Raw genomic sequence first — 16,122 nt, forward strand, 5'->3', positions numbered from 1 at the left:
GCTGCCCTCTGCCGTTTTCGTAGGGTTTCGGTAGGGACCGGGACTACCCGTGTTGCCAGAATCAAAGCCTCCGAGATAAAGAGACCTTTCGAAACATCTCCGCTAGGGGAAAAGTGCAAGCGCCGGGGCATCGCGAAGAGGCGGATTGTGCTTCGTCGCGCTGTTCACAAGGATCTCAGACGCCACGTAGAAAAAAGCACGCGGTTGACATCTGTTTCGCGAGGTGCTGCTGGGATCCCAGCTGCTCACAATAAAACATTACGCTCTTTCAGCGAACTCATTCAATTAATTTTCATTAATCACACTGACAGTTATTCGGCCCTTATCTTAAGTAAACTCGTACTCCGCTATTATAGGTGGTTATGCAATATTACTCTTAAATTGAAAGAGAACCATCGATTTTGTATCACACGTACTTATCTTTTAGAAGGCTTTTTCTGAATATGCGAAAAACCGGAGTTTAGTGCTCAAGCGGAAGTGCTTGCAAGAAAAGCAACAGTGTCACTCGTTGCTGTTGCCACTAAAAGCGTCAAAGTTTCGCCGCACCTGCGAAGCAATGAACACTATATTGGAATGTCATGAGAAGTAAGGCTAGCCTTAGGGTCCGATCTGGCGTAACTATACAAAACGCTGCCTGAGAGATGCAGCATCCCGACCAGCCTCATTCATGCTCCCATCGCACGATGGAGGTTTCCGGTGCCTTTCATCCCTGCTTGAGCTGCATGACGTCGACAGCCTTCGCACGCTTTCCCTCGCACATATAACGCATCACGCGCGGGGCGATGTTAATAATAATAATAATAATAATAATAATAATAATAATAATAATAATAATAATAATAATAATAATAATAATAATAATAATAATAATAATAATAATAATAATAATAATTGCTGGTGTTTTACGTCCCAAGACGGCGTTATGATGACGAGGGACGCCGTAATGGAAGACTCAGGAAATTTCGACCAGCCGGGCGTTCTTTAACGTGCACCTAAATGCAAGCACGCGGACCTCTGGCATTTAGTCTCCATTGTAATGTGGCCTCTGCAGCCTAGATTCCATCCCGCAATTTTCGCGTCAGCAACCAAGGACCATAACCACAAGGCCGCCGCGGCGGATGCTCGGGGCGATGTCGCCGATTTGGACTTTATACAGAACTTGAAGGTGACGGCGACGGCGAAAGTGCGCGTCAAGTGTCGATGTATTTCACATCGTAATAAAAGAAACTTCACTTTTGACCATTCCTCAACAACTGGACGAACGTGGTTTCGGAAGTACAGGCCACCAGAGTAGTCTGCTAAATTTGTTTACCAGACTACTGTACTCTGGTACAAAACTAGAAAAGGTAACGTTATTGCCTCTTGCAGCAAGGTAATATTGGTACTTCTCGCCGGTCCCATCGCCCCTGTGATTGGAGGACACCTATGAGGAACTTCCACTGGCAGCTGAAGTCACTAGGCTTCAGCCTGATCCCCCGCTGAAGACTCCCCCGTGTGAGTCCGCCATTAGGCAGCACCAACAAAAGCACAGACTTTCGCCTCCAATCCCTTGAGACACCTATTAAATTGCTTCGAAATTCTATTCACTTGTAGTTTCTTCAGCCTCTATCCTACCCCCCCCCCCCCCGAGCCCCACCGTGGCTTTCTGCACATAACCCGATAATTACTTGAAGAAGGAGAGGGCGGCAAGAGAGACGCCGCGGTGGAAAAAAAAAAGTACACCACCTCCCACTAAAGGGAACCATGTGGGGATGCGAAATAGCGCATGGGCGGACTTAAAGTCCCGTTCATCACGGACACCCTGCCCGATGTTAACGCGTCCTTGCAAGTGGAGCACACCATGAATTCAATGTAGTTGCTGTTGAGATTACTCGTCCCAAACTCTTGTTGGAGCACGCCACGCAGGTTCATTGCGCGTCTGCAGAATCTCGTTGCCCAACGCCATCACGTGATTGCTGAGAAAGTGTAAGGGGGAGAGGCCACAGCGCCTTATCCAGCCCCTCACAAAGGCCCGAACGCGCTAGCACGTGCCAGCACACATGGTTTTGTCTACGTTACGCCAAGCTAGGCCAGCATACGGCAGCCCGGGCCCCTAAAATGCTCTGCACATATCATCATCAAGGCGGTCGAAGAACAAGAGGAAGAAGACGAGGAAGAAGATGCGAGGTGGTAGAAAGCGGACGGTAGCCAATGGAATTACGGACACAGCCCCGAGCAAAACCTGCTTCGCATCTAAAAGCAACATTTCCTCTATTTTTGGGGGCGAAGCTCCTTATACCGTGGGTCTGTCCATCCTCCGTTTGTAGGTTTGTTTGTAGTAGCCACCTTTAGTTCGTGAGAAGTGAGCGTTCTGGTATGCAGTAGAAGAAGAAGACGACGTTGACGAGTGACACTCTCGTTTTGCGTGTTCGCCTGTGTGGCGTTCTTTCTTCTTTACTACGTCTCGTGTTTTCAACAACACCAGAAGACAACATTTCAGAAGTAATGCGCCATGAGGTTCCCTCTTGGCACGCTTTCTCTTTAGCTCGGAGTCGCCAGATGGAAGACAAGGCTGCGTAACGGAGGGCACGGAAGGCGGCGGCAGCGCGCGCTCGCCGACAGACTCCGGAGGTGAGAGACCGCGAGGCCGAAGCTGCATGTCGACGCCGCGAAGCAGATTCCGCCGTTCGAGCCCGCAAAGCCGAAGCTGCTCGACAAGCTGCACGGCTGCGGCGAGAAGGCCATCCGTGGGACGTGTATACACCTGGTATTTTCTAATTTCCAGTTGCAACCCGTACAAGAACCGCTGTCCCTTCTCTTCACGGACCATGAAGCCGTGATAATGAAGGGAGAACCCAAGCCAAGCATCATCTCATTAAGGAAAATAAAAGTTTCATGTTTGTAATGTACACACAGTGTTTCTCACTCTTCATATGATGATTGATGGGGCGTTACACAGAACATTCACGGTTTACCGAGCTTCGCCCGACTCATCATCATTCACCACGTGGATATGCTGGGATTTTTTTTAAACAGATGTCGCTGAGACAAGAGACGACAAGGTGCGCGAGTGGTGAGTGGCGCGTTCAGTTGGTTGTGTTCGGGTTGGACGCTGCTGGCCGCGGCAAGCCGGGACTGAACGCCCGGACCACAAAGACGTGTTGTGCATTATACGGTTGCACAACGCACAACGCACATTAGCGTTGTGCTGTTGCATAACGACACGCATCCGAGCGTGCATCAGGGCGTGTCACACGAGTAGGTTAGTAAAGGAAAGATGTCTTTTAAGGGCTCGTTTTTCTTCGTTAGACACAATAATGAGAACTAACAGACAATCATGCAAAAGAAAGTACAGGGGATGGTATTTGTAGTAATTAGAATATAAATGTGAAGAATGTAAAATGGACGAAAAGATCACTTGCCGGCGGCAGGGAACAAGCCTGCGACCTTCGAATAACGCGTCCGATGCTATACCACTGATCTTCGGCGGCGGTCATCCTCCCGTCGAATTGATGCGGTATATATGTGCATTTAAACCAAGAAGTGCTACTCAGCGCCGATCGGAGCCATGGCGGCGAGTGTGGAACACTCTTTTTCTGCCTATTGGCGTCAATGCACATATATAGCCCATAAAGTGGACGGGAGGATGACCGCCGCCGAAGATCAGTGGTAGAGCATCGGACGTGAAAAGGAAATACCTGTTTGATTATGTTCATCCTCATTGTCTTCGTACGAGAGGCACCTTTTATTAGCGCACAATTTTCGCAACAGGCATCGGACAAAAACAGATCAAGCACACGTGGCATAACACTTTAAACAAGAGCACGCATTCACCCGGAAGTGAACAATGACGGGCATCCTCACACTCAAACATACTCGCAGGCACACGCAATAGCGAAAAAAATGAACAAGAAAACAAAAGAAAAGAACACGATAACAAGCATGCTAATGGACATGCCCGCAGGACGCGCACGTTCGTGCATACAGGAGGGAGCCCCACGTTTGCATTCACGTCAACGCCAGATGCTCCAACCACGTTCTGTTCTGACAGAAAAAAGAAAATAAAGACGCTTTGCGCATATTTTCTAAGCATCCGCTCGAAGATGCTGCAGTTGGAAGTTTGCGAGCTTGGTCAGTCTTGCGGAGCCTCCTACGCAATAGATAGCTGCCGTAGCGCTGAATATACAAGCAGCCGCGAAATCCTCGTATCAAAGATGCAGCGATTTATCTTTCACGACGATGCACGAAGATGGAAATCGACGAGTAACGCATTCGTTTCGATTCTGAAGAAGAACACACACACACACACACACACACACACACACACACACACACACACACACACACACACACACACACACACACACGAAGCTATATTAACTATACAAAAGCACTGGAAAGATTCCTAATTTGAAAGGAAAAAGAGGAGCAGAATTAGTATGGCAAAGTTTTTGTAAGCATGCAAATTGTTGCTTGCCTATTCAAGAACCACGCAATCGCCTTCTCTGCATCCTACGTGTGTATCAGTTGTTTCAATCCGGGGGCAAAAAGCCACGATGTCCCATCCGGTGCATAGGAGAGACGTGTAGGGCTCTACAAATAAATAGAAAGAAAAGATAATGGTTGGCTACGGATCAGATTTTGGTGGATTGTCCATTTCGCTATATATATATATATATATATATATATATATATATATATATATATATATATATATATATATATATATATATATATGCACCTAAGGTTTGAAATAAGGGACAAAGAAAGACAGCAGAAATAACAGCAATCAATATTCCGCTTGAAGAGAGGTCACAGACGACACTTGCACAAAGGCAGCACCATTTACTTTGATGCTTTCCTATTCTTTAAGCAGCACTTGTTATTTTTTTACTCCGCATTTATCACTACGTGCGTCTTGCAGGTTTCGTTCAGGGTCAGCATGGCTGGCTATTTAGGATCTAGGTCAATGACCTCAGTATAAAAGCCCTCCATCGCTGAACTTTTGAAGAGTAGGACGAAAATGCGGCGCCATAAAGCTGCCAGATTCAGCCGCTTCACTTGAGGCTATAACTTCACTTGAGGCTATATCTTATCTTGGAAATAAACACAGCCCGCGGTCACATGGCCGCCGTCTCTGCTTTCTGCTTCGAAATAGTTTTTTCACCTAAAAAGAAAGCAAAAGGCTACAGGCGACGAGGCTATGAAGCTACAAGCAAAATGCCGTGATGCTACAGTGATGGTGCCTTCTTTTTAGTGAGAGTGGTGCAATAGTTTTCTGAACGGCTTCGAAACTGGCACGTTTTCGGTAACTCCGAGAAACGATTAACAAAGACGCGGTGCAACTTATTCTTGACACAGTTTCTCTCTGAACGCCTATTTTATTTTGTGTAATTTTCAGTGTCTCCTCTTCTTGGCGAGTTGTATTTTTTGGTGATAATGTCGTACGCTACAGCACGCAGTTCGCCTCTGTTTGATACAGCAGTTACGGTGCTCGCTTCCTGACCCGAACGTCAGGGGTTCGATACTAGCAGCACCGGTCGCATTTCGATGGAGGCGAAATGCTAGAGGCCCGTGTACTGTGCGTTATCAGTGCACGCTAAAGAGCACCAGATGGCCGAAAGTTTCTGAGCCCATCGCTACGGCTTGGCTGCTAATCATATCGTGGTTTTGGCGCGTAAAACGCCACAAATTATGTATTACTATAGCATGCAATAAACGCAGAGGCGCAGTGAAAGGGACTAACAAGAGCTGATTTCTTTGTTATTGTGATAACGTTATCATCGCTTCCACCAGCTCAACATTTTCATTGTTATCAGTTTCTTCAGCCCATAGATCAAATGATTTTACCCTTGCGTCCTAGTTTACAGCAAACATACATACATGATGATACGATCATCTGCAATAACAAACATTTACACTCATATTTTTGTTCTCTTGCATCATAGAATTGTCCCCGAGAAACAGTTTTCACTTCTATTATCCTGCATAGACACAGTTTCTCTTTTTAGAGTGCACTGTGTCTAGCCCATGTATATGTTGCATTTATTTATAGTGTGTTGTAGATATGTTATTTATAGCCTATGTACAATGTCAACTGTAATGCGTAGAAATTTTAATCAGTAATTTTATGGCGTGTGTATATGTACTGTCAAATACTGTAGTGTTCTTGTGCTTGGTGTACAAATGTTATTTATGAACTTGTGTTCTGCATTTTTAGTGTCTGCTTCAGTTACATTGTGTTATCAGCCTAATTTTATTGTATTAACTCCGCACCGCTGCCACGTGTGGGTCGCCAGTGTTTTTGCCAAGCCGTTCTCGCGGCTTTCAGCCCTACTGACGCTCCAATTTTTTTCTCGTAAACAATAATTGAATCCAATGATTTTCTGGTAAGTAAAATTTGATTTCTTTTGATTTAATATAATGTTGAGTCAGTTATGACATGTCGCTGCCAGAAGCTCAAGGAATTCGGCTTTGGTTACGTCACAGCGGATGGCGAATCATGCGATAAGAACAGTATGTACGCTATCGGCGTCATTCGTTCCACCTGACCTCCAGCGTCCGGCCAAAGATGACGGCCCCTACAAGCGATGAAAATTGTGGTCTACACAGAGCGACATATCATTCCGCGACGTCCTGAGCGAAACTATCGAACACACTTTTACCCGTCTTACGTAGACGTCAAACTACATGACAACATATGCAACGACTACCTTCCTGCTTGAAGACATTGCGCGTGATTATTATGCGCTGTTTTTATCTGAATAAGATCAACACGGGTTACTCGTTCTCCTCCTTGCATGCGTGCGACGAAGAGCATGAATAACGTTTTATAAAGGGTTCAGTATGAGGGCTATACATGCGAACTCAAGCTAAATGTAGCAACCAATGACGTGCGTAATTACTCCTGTGATATAAAGTAAACATGTACGGCAGTTAGAACAAACAGAAGATCTGGAGTTCGTGTTCGGACTTTGAAAGATAGCGTGCAACGTAGAAGCTATAACGGTGATTTGTGTGCGTGTTTTTTTTTTTGTTCCATGAAAGGAACAGAATGACAAAAAATACGTTTTCGTGGAGGGTGGATGGGATGGAGCATTGTTTTCTTGTTGCAGTGAACAGGTGGCTGTAGCGTGCATAAGAACCATCAGTTACTTTGTTTAGGATTCGAGCTTCTAAAGCGGGCAATTTGGACGATAGAAGTGGCGGAGCTGAAAAAAGAAACACAGATGCTTGGAAGGAAAGTTATTCTAGTACCAGGGTAATAACTATGGAACCAGATCAGTGCAACACCGATGCGGGCGCGTGCTCAGACACTATTGTTTTACAACTAAGGTTCAAAGAAGCAGGCCTGCGTGAGATTGTGTGAACTTTTCACGTTGTGATAACTGCCATAGCAAAATGAAATTGTGGAGAATATGCACCGGGAACCTGCGCTGTGTAATCTCTGTTACCGTTATGAAAAAACTGATATTGATTGAGCGCCAAAATATGACGTTAGTGATGCCGATGTGCCTTTTGTCCTGAAGCGCGTATGACCTTGTGACCTATATAGTTATATATATTTCCAAGTCGTACTAATCTACAAAATCATTGCTTGGATTATAAGCATCAGCGTTGGGCACAGGTAAGTCGTGGAAAAAATATCGTACTCCTTAACTTGTTATTGCTGTCCTCAGCACAACCTGGCGTCGAAGACAAAAAAGAAAATTCAGGACCCGTTTCCCTATCGGCAAAATGGAGGCAAGAGAATCTTGGCGTGTGCGTGCTACTTCTTTCTTTCTTTCTTTCTTTCTTTCTTTCTTTCTTTCTTTCTTTCTTTCTTTCTTTCTTTCCTTCTTTCTTTCTTTCTTTCTTTCTTTCTTTCTTTCTTTCTTTCTTTCCTTCTTTCTTTCTTCCTTTCTTTCTTTCTTTCTTTCTTTCTTTCCTTCTTTCTTTCTTTCTTTCTTTCTTTCTTTCTTTCTTTCTTTCTTTGTTTCACATTGCGCATTGCTCCCTCCTAACTGTTTTCTTTCCCCATGTCTGGAATTGGACCTTCATCCGCGTGCTTAGTAGCACGACGCTTCAGTTGCTAAGGGCGACAACGACGGTCGTTCGTTCATATGCATGCAACAGTGAAATATGGCAGCGTGAAAAGACAAGCCACCTCGACAAAAGAACACACTGCCTCATCAGAAACGGACGGTCGCCGACAGGCCCACGATAGAGACAGCATCAGTTGTTGGAAGACGGCGCATGCAAATACGGATGCGACTGGTGCACCGTCGATGGCCACATTTCTCTACGGTCGCCGGCACCGGCTTTTTCGCGTATCGGTGTACGACGCCGCTACCGAAATATGCGAGTCATAATAAGGCTCGTTAGAAAAAAAAAACTCGAACCTAGTCACACGGCATCAAAGTGAGAGGATAGCTGCATTTACCATTTCCTGTCATATTGATGCGAAAATTAGGAGACTGAAGTTGCAAAATCAATGCACCACCGCCTGCATTCACGACACAATGTCGTGTAGCGAATACGAAATGAGGAGACGACATCTTTACGAACACATTTCTGTAGCATTTCGCTATGCTTTCTTGAGGCAAGACTTATATTAAGTTCGTTGACCCAGTTTGTTCTTTGCGGAAGCACCGATTCTTCTGGGCGAAGTAGAAAAACCAGACAAAGAAAGACATCACCACAACAGCGTTGCACCAGCATGGAAGAAAATGAAATGGTATAGCGAAACAAAAAAAAAGTAACGTAAGCCACAGTGGGGAGAACCAATGATTTGGAAACACGCTGTGTGTTGAATATAGATGGGATGAAAAGGAGCAGCGAATAACAAAAAGAAAGAAAGAGCGGACTTATGGTGACAGCTGCTCTGTTCGACATCCGCTGTATATCGGTAACCAACAGACTACTAAAGGAAAACAGGCGGCAGCTCGTGATATATGAAACATTTGTATGCAAATACGGACGAACAAGACAAATGCTCGAAGACAGAACATAGAAGAATCCATTCTGACGTTGGAAAAAACAAACGAGCCCAAGGTTGGCTGGAACTTGAGCTCCCGTTCTTCCTTGGCACTCTTCCAGGCCGTAAAACAAGGATGCATTGTAAAAGATTTCATTCTTAAAGGCCTTCAGTTTCTGCATTGATGATTTAGAAAAAGGCCTCCTTTGAAAAGGGGAATGGTACAGAATATACTGTCATGCACTTGAACAGCATATTGGGATGAGGAAATCTTCCACTCTTAAAGAAATCCTGTCTTTGTTGTTGTTGTCGTTGCTGCTGTTGGGGCGGTTGTGTCAGGGAGGAGGACGGGAGTGGATTTATTGTCATCGTAGGTGCTAGACAGATGAGCGTGCCATCTTCCCTCCTGCTATTACGTGTGAACTGAATTGTTGGGCTGCTAGATAAAGTTATCCGCTACACGGAGCTCGATTACGATGATCGGCGTGCAAGAAAGATGTGTTTGTTGTCTGTTACGGGGACAACCGGGCGTAGTTGGTTTACGTGTTTGCGCGTTTCGTCAAGAATGTATTACACATGGCGCTGCAGCCGAGTTGTAGGCAGTTGGCACTGCTTGTAATTTTTTATGAGTGATGCTGCGGAGGACAATTGCTGTTGCCGGCACGAAACTGGGTCACCGGATCTATTTGTCAGGAAGGATATTAGAGGGATAGGACAGGAGTTGGAGGGGGGGGGGGGGAGAAAGGTGTGTCCGCGGCTGTAAAGAAAGGCGGGCATGGAGCGGATTACAGGCCCGTGAGGAGGACTACAGGCCCGGGAGAAAGATCTCGCATTTGTGGAAGCCAACTACGAATATAAATAGAGCCATGCGCACCTAATTCTTTATTAAGCAAAGCTTTTATTTGATACATACAGACGTTGGTGGCGAAAGCGGAACAGTTCGCGAAAAACCCGGCGCCGACGAGTATACAGAAATGTGGGTGTACACAAATGCGGCCTCGGAGGTGCGCCTGTCGCAGTCGTATTTGTATGCGCCGCTTTCCGACAACTGATACTCCCTCGGTCGTGGGTTTGTCAGCGATCAACCACCTCTGATATGGCAATGTGATCATTTATCAATGTCACTTGTCATTTCAGCTTGACACGTTTCACTGTTGCATTTCATTGTTACTTTTAATTGTTTCACACATGACTGTCATTGTTGGCCGTAGCCACAGATGTGTTGCGATGCTAAGCACGTGGGTGAAGGTAGAATTCCCGTCATGGAGGAAGAATAAATTTAGGAGGGCGCACTGCGGTATGCCAGTGAAAGAAAGCAAAACGATGCACACCAAGCTTAGCCTGCTCCCATTTTGTTTTTGCATGAAACTCTTCTTGTTCTCGCACTGGAGTGCATACGTTTTGCGATGGGCTACTAAAAAAAAGGGAAAAGACCTTGGCAATAATAACTACGGCTGACTTTTCTTTGTTATTTTCAATAGGAAAGGCAGCTTAATGGTATCGGGATTCTTCCCGCAACTCAAAGCTCACGTGAGTGTCGAGACCTTCTGGCGACGACGCTTGTCGATCGACATTGTTTGGAACAAAAGTGCCGAGCTTCTTTTCTGAAAAGGTGGATGACCTTATCTTCACTGTGTACTTTCCTTGGTTGCTGGTTTACATTGAGAGGTTTCGCTTTCTACGCGAATGCAATTTCCGTGTCATCCGCTTTGATCCAACAAAAGCTTTCGAAGATTATGATTCCTCGAAAACGAAGAGATCAGGAGTAGCAGAATTATTAAGCCATCCAGATGGTTTCCCTAAGAATATTTCCGCTCTTTTTCTGACCTCGCTGTCAGTCGAAACGCCGTAAAGGTTCAAAGTTGCGTGAGAGTCTAGATAAAGCCTTCTTTTTTTCGTTTAGCAGGAAAACAAAAAGTCTAGCGCAGAACGACTAGACTATGTACTAACAATCTCTGTGACTAGCGAATAATTAATCAATCATAAATTTAGTAAACCTATGACCATTAACGTTTTTGAAGCATGACTAGGAGTAATGGCACAACGAACGAATAAGACGCATGACGAAAAAACCATAGGGTGGCAAGTATATTAATTGATTGATTGATTGATTGATTGATTGATTGATTGATTGATTGATTGATTGATTGATTGATTGATTGACTGCTTCATTGATCTACTGACTATGAATCCGTAAAATCTTTTCGCTGATAGCAGCAGAGGTCAACTTGAAATTTAAAGAAAGATAACTTTTGTTTGAAATAGATTTGGGTACAGAGATAATGATTAGCTTCAGGCCAAAACTTTTTTTTCTGTCCCAAAGAAACAAGCAATTCCTATTCGCTTATACAATTGAGTTTACCAGAATAACAAGTGCAGTCTTGTTATTAACGCCTAAATACGGTACGGTACGAAGAACTTTATTTAAAGATCCGGAGAAGTGCCACCCCTTAGGGTGACACCGCGGGCCGCTCCCACGTGGGGACAGTTAGACCTAGCCTAACCGCCGCATGGCAGGCTCTCTGGACAGCCCAAAGTTGTTGCTGATATTCCGAGCTCTTGAGGGCCGAGCTCCATTTCTGCTCTGTGAGGTCCTTATCCCCACGTAACGAGGGGCACCGCCAAAGCATGTGCTCTAAATCGCACGTTCCCCCGCAGCACAAATTATATACGCCTAAATTATATACTTTAATCGAAATGATATATCAGCTAAAGGTATGTCACATTACGAGCCATTTCTGGACGAAAAACAAATCCTGTGGAGTAGCCTTTCTGTGTGCTGATTAGCAGTCTTCACCCGAAAAATCGAGTTAATGACGCAAGTGTAGAATCACCTAGACCACATTTACGTAGCTTACGTATTAGAACTCCTCAGGGATGCATAACGTCTTGAGTGTACTTTTTTCTTGAACTTGTACGCGTCCCCTTTAGCGCGCATACTTTCTGACGTTTCGCTTTTTGACACTTCCTGCTACCAGCAAGTGCCAAATTACTACCATTTGATTGAATTGATTTGCTACCACTACCCATAAGAATGGTAGCGCTATGCCAAGAAAAATACCTATTGCAGGAAGAAAAGTATCTAAATTTATAACAGCCTCGCATTACGATACGCGTTCAACGTACTGACGGCGACCACTGTTTCAGTCACGGGGAGTCTTCAGAAAAGTCCAGAGCGCAGGGTCTCACGAAATGTTGAAAAATCTACTCAAGAATATTTTCAAGAATGCTACAAATGCTTCCAAATTTTACGATATTCATATATCTATTCCTCACCGGTAGTCTGCAGCAGCGCGTGTACAGCTTCGGCACGTGTACAGGTCGAATAGTTCAGACGCATGCGCGGTTTGTTACATACATAATAAAAATCGTTGCGGTTTTACATCCCAGAACCACCATATGTTTGTGAGAGACTCTGTAGTGGAGGGCTCCAGAAATTAAGACGACCGGGCCTATTTACCGTGCACCTGAATCAAAGCACACGGGCTTCTATCATTTCGCCTGCATCGAAATGCGGGCGTTTTGTTAGAGAGTTGCACTTCATTTTCTCAAGCGACCTTTTGTGACATTAATACACTTCGTGCGAAGTTGTTCCACATCATTTTCTTTTTCATTTATCCAACCAGACGTCAAAACAACGCAGGTGATGTCATGCTTGCATAAGCTCACAATATGCACTTAATTATTTAGATACTTCACGCAGGTTACTGGTTCTGCGTGCTGGACAATTCATCAATTTACTTGTGTTCGTCATTCTTTTCATTTATTTTGGCCAGTGTTTGGACACTCCTTCTATAGAGAACTCCTATAATCGGTCTGCAATTCGTGCGATCGAACTAAGCAACGTCCGGGATAGGCAACATGATCTGCAACAGCGGTGCCACCCAATTCGTTCTAACGCCAATGCGTCTCATCCTGTGTGAATTCAAGAATTTGTAGAGTCCGGAACAAACTGATTCGGAAAGGGTTGTGATGCTAAGCTTTCACTACAGACTAAACGCAATGCTATCGTGCGAGGGCTTTATTTTTTCTCAGAGAGCAGCGATGGAGTGACAGCTGGAACGAAAGCAATTGGTCAATAGAGCGTGGGAAAAGAGTTGTTTAGAGAAGGAGTGTCACCCGCGGATTTGTCAACGGCCTCGTGTCCACCAGAACGTAAGGTTCTGATTTCATGCGCAGCGCTATGTTTTGCTGCATCAAGCGTCCATAATCGATTCGGACGATGAAAATAACGAATGCCTGCCGGTGATATTTGGGGTATAGTGCGCTAGTACGTGCCACAAGGTACCAAACGATCCACAAGGAATTTGTGGTGTCACAGCATCGACGTCTGTCTGCCTGTTTCCTCAGGGTGCTGAGTCGTATCGCGCTAAGCAGCGAAATGTCTGATAGCAAAGCAGCCAGAAGTTATATCCTCTTGTTGTTTAAAAGTTTAACAAACTATGAAGTACGCATAATTATTCGCCAGCTCTCACAGTTTAGTATTCTTGTTTTTTTAGTGGAGCGATTTTGAATGCTGTTAGAGCTGGGAGCCCGTAGTTGTATGATGATATCAAAGAAAATTGACCTTTTTGAAAGTCATACATCTGATATTAGAGATTTTTAAGCTTCACAACACTTGCTACACGTAAAATCACCGTAACAATGCACGTGAGATCTGTGACTCTAATAACGAACAAGAAGTGCTTTCAATTGCTTTTTCCAACACGGTTAGGTGGTTCTAAATTCTCCCCCCGAGTGCTCATGGTTTGTAGGAAATTTTATTATCCCAGAAAAAAACCCGTAGTGTGCGTTTCTAGCCTTTCTAGGGAATGTGTAGGTTTCAGCTATGGCGGCAGAACCCCATGCATGATGTTGAGAATGTTACAGGTAAGAACTGAGAAGAAGGCTGTGCTTGGCTGCTGACCCGAACGTCGCGAGACCGATCCCGGCCGTCGCGGTTGCATTTCGACTGAAGCGTGAAACTAGAAGCCCGTGTACTTAGAGGATGGATATTTTTGGAGCCCCCTACTATACGGTGTGCCTTAATATCGTATCGTGGTTTTCGCACGTGAAACTCCTGATTTTATTATTATTATTATTATTATTATTATTATTATTATTATTATTATTATTATTATTATTATTATTATTATTATTATTATTGTGGTTGTTGTTGTTGTTCCTGTGATTATTAGTACAGCTATTAAACTGCGTTAGAAGCGTCCCCGTGCTCTGTGGTGTAGCATAAAACTTTCAAGAGAACTAATTTTTATCGAGCCTGACTAGAAGAATGCAGCTCGTAGCTTATCTGCTTAATCGTCAGTTTAATTCGTCTCAAAATTAAAGAAAAAAATGAGCCGAACAAATCGAAAGGCAAAAACGAAACGTATATGCTGTCTGATATATAGAAAACGACGTCGAAATCTCTGAAACCGAACCCACTTCATTATCTACCACGGAGAAAAAGAAATCTAATTGAGTGTTCCGCGTTATCCCATTCAGAAGCATTTAACCATAGCAACCTCTCGCTGACATCATTTTAAGTGCTACTAACTGGAAGCTAACACATCTGCGACGAGCTGAAAGAGCAAAGCTCCTCGTACGCTTCCGCTTTCGGTAACTTCCGGCAGCTCCTCTTCTCATGTAAAGAGCCCGCCTGTTTTGTAGTCGGCAACAGGAAGTAACCACAAAGACGGCTAGAGACAGAGGAAATGAAAGTGTAAGAAAAACGAGATCTCTAAAAAAAGCAACCTCGTGATTCAAGTCTATCGGGACAGACACAGCCGACGAGGAGCCGTGGTTATAAATGCAAGGGCAGGCTTTGTAAGTAAACTCGAGAAACAAACTGACGAGAAAGGTTGGTTCACATATGACTGACGAGAGCAGGGATCGCAACATCACTTCCTGTAATATGCATGAAACACCACTATTGGTCTCGCCTAGCTGCAGCATGTGAAGTGAACCGGGAGGGAAAGAGGCGCGAAGGGACGTTGTGATAAAAGGGCGTAAACGAGACCATCCATTGAGACAGTGCAGTACAGCCAACAACAAGACTTCAAGGATAAAGAAAGGGGGAAAGAGATGCAGACATGCTGCGACGCTAAAAGCAAAGCAACCAGAGATGAGCAAACAGCTAACCTAAACAAACAAACATAGTGCTTGGTGACAATAAGAAAATAAGCAAAGGGCAGGACGAGCGCAGACATGCTGGTCGCGGCCCCGCAACCGCGGCGCCCGCGGGTCTCCCCTCCGAGGAAGACTTTCCGAAAGGGCTCAATGCCCTCTCTCCGTGAGGAATGAATCAAGAGGGAGAAATAGGGCATTTTGTCCGAATGATGAAGCGCTGCGACACCATCGTTGTTGTTGATACTGACCTTAGTCGCAGTCTTCCATGCATTCCCAAAGATGTTAGCTCTATCCATTGCCTAAGTGTATTTTTTAGGGAACTAAACCCCCTTTGACCGTTTTTAAATGCGAAGCATTTCTTAGCGAACCTCTGGCACTTTGAGCGTTTCTATCTACGTATCTATCTATCTATCTATCTATCTATCTATCTATCTAGCCGCCTACGTCTGGGTGCTCTCATGATCGCCTCCTTAATTTGGTGTAGACCAAAATTTGCATGGGAGGGTAAGAGGATTTGATGAATATGACTGCCGGGTCATGACATAAATAACGTTAAAATCCTGTCGCGTACATCGTCAAACCCGTTCCACTAGACACGTGTGGCACATACCCGTTTACCACGGGCCGCGGTGTACGGGTATGCGCCGCAGGTGATTGACAGTTTATGTCTACCCAGGAACGGCGAAAACAGACATTGGTAACTTAAATGCTAGAGAGTTAAGTAAAACCAACATCGGCAGCGTTGACTCAACGAATGGAAATAATGAACATTAGGATCCCAGCAGGAATCGAACCCAAGCATTCTGCATGGCAATCAGGTATTATACCACTGAGCCACGCCAGGTCCATAAATTGGTTTGGAAAAACAGCCTACGCAGGCGTAATGGTGGTGAAACGTCACTTGTGGTTGTGGTGCTGGCTATCTAATTTGTGGTGCTGGCTATCTAAAGCAATAAACACTACATGATACTCCTACGATGTGTACTCCTACGATACGGGCATCATATCAGATTGACGTCTGTAGTTCCAGTGTTGGCTCCGCTTTTATAGCAGTCTAATAAACATTACGGTTGTATTCC

This window comes from Rhipicephalus sanguineus, chromosome 7 (genome assembly GCF_013339695.2).
Source record: "Rhipicephalus sanguineus isolate Rsan-2018 chromosome 7, BIME_Rsan_1.4, whole genome shotgun sequence".
NCBI lineage: Eukaryota > Metazoa > Arthropoda > Arachnida > Ixodida > Ixodidae > Rhipicephalus > Rhipicephalus sanguineus.